Genomic DNA, 1,741 nt, shown 5'->3' with positions numbered 1-1,741 from the left:
GAAGTTGGTGGAATTCTTCTATTTCATCCTCACTGGCTTTAGTGGTTGGTGCATAAATTTGAATAATAGTGGTATTAACTGGTCTTCCCAGTAGATGTATGGATATTATCTTATCACAGACAGCGTTGTACTTCATGACTGATCTGGATATGTTCTTTTTGACAATGAATGCAAAACACCATTTCTCTTCAATTTATCATTCCCAGCATAGTAAACCATGTGGTTGTCAGATTCAAAATGGCCAATATCAGTCCATTTCAACTCACTAATGGCTAAGATATCGATGTTCATGTGTTCCATTTCATTTTTGACAACTTCCAGTTTTTCCAGATTCATACTTCGTACATTCCATTTTCCGATTTTCAATGGATGTTTGCAGATGTTTCTCTTCATTTTGACTTGTGCCCCATCAGCAAATGAAGGTCCCATGAGCTTTTCTCTCACAGGCTTTACCCCATTTGCGTTATCACAATCAACTCTATTTTGAGGAGGCAGCTCTTCCTCAGTCACTTTTTGAGTGCCTTTCAACCTGAGGGACTCATTTTCTGGCACTGTATCTGACAGTGTTTATCTGTTATTCATAAGATTTTCAGTTACTAAACATTCAGAACTTGTTCATCACTCTTTCTTCCTACTCTGTCTTCATTTGGAAGCTCATCTGAAACCTGTCTACCATGGTTGACCCTGATGGTATTTAAAATAATGGTGGCATAGCTTTCAGAATTACAGCAACTCACAAGCCACCACAGTATGACAAACTGACAGACGAGTGGTAGAGAGAAGAATTAGTTACATCCTGAAAGAAGCATTGACCGTAATGATATGAGTTAAGCAAAGCTTTTATAACTTTTATTTTCTGATAGTGCACAACTAAAAATAAGGAGAAACAACTGCAAGCATCTATTATCAGAACATGGAAGATATGAAGTATAGTATAGGATAATTGGAAGTTTTCAAAAATGAAGTGGAAGATATAAAGATCATTATCCTAGTTTAAGGAGTTCTGGTAGTGTAGAGATTATGAATCAACCACTAGCCTCAATGTCAGAAGTTCGAATCTACCAACTGTTCTGCGGGAGAAAGGTGAGACTTTCTGTTTGATCTTTCCATAAAGTTTTACAGCCTCAGAAACCCTATAGAGGGTCGATGTGAGTTGGCACACCACCACCACCATCCTAGGCATTAGTGAACTAAAATGGTTTGGTATTGGCCATTTTGAATCTGACAATCATATGGTTTACTATGTTGGGAATGTCAAATTGAAGAGGAATGGTGTCACATTCATCACTAAAAAGAACATTTCATGATCCATCTTGAAGTATAATATTGTTTGTGACAGCACAATATCCATAGATCTGTAAGGAAGATCAGTTAATATACTATCTTTCAAATTTACATACCAACGACTAAAGCCAGTAATAATCAATTGAAGAATTCTATCTGCTTGTTCAGTCTGAATTTGATCAAATATGCAGTCAAGATGCATTGATAATTACTGGTGATTGGAGTTTGAAATTTGGACACAAAGAGGAAGGTTCAATATTTGGAAAATGTGGCCTTGTTGATAGAGATGATGCTAGAAATTGCATGATAGAATTTTAGGAAACCAATGACATATTCATTGCAAATATCATCAGCTAAAATAAGGTCAGGGATAGACCATCAATTGCTTATTTGCAAGTTCAGACTGAGGCTGAATAAAGTTAAAACAACTGCAGGAGAGCCAAAATGTGATCTTGAA

Source organism: Chrysochloris asiatica, unplaced genomic scaffold (assembly GCF_000296735.1).
Source record: "Chrysochloris asiatica unplaced genomic scaffold, ChrAsi1.0 scaffold00019, whole genome shotgun sequence".
In the NCBI taxonomy this organism is placed as follows: domain Eukaryota; kingdom Metazoa; phylum Chordata; class Mammalia; order Afrosoricida; family Chrysochloridae; genus Chrysochloris; species Chrysochloris asiatica.
Note: the sequence above shows the minus strand (reverse complement) of the source record.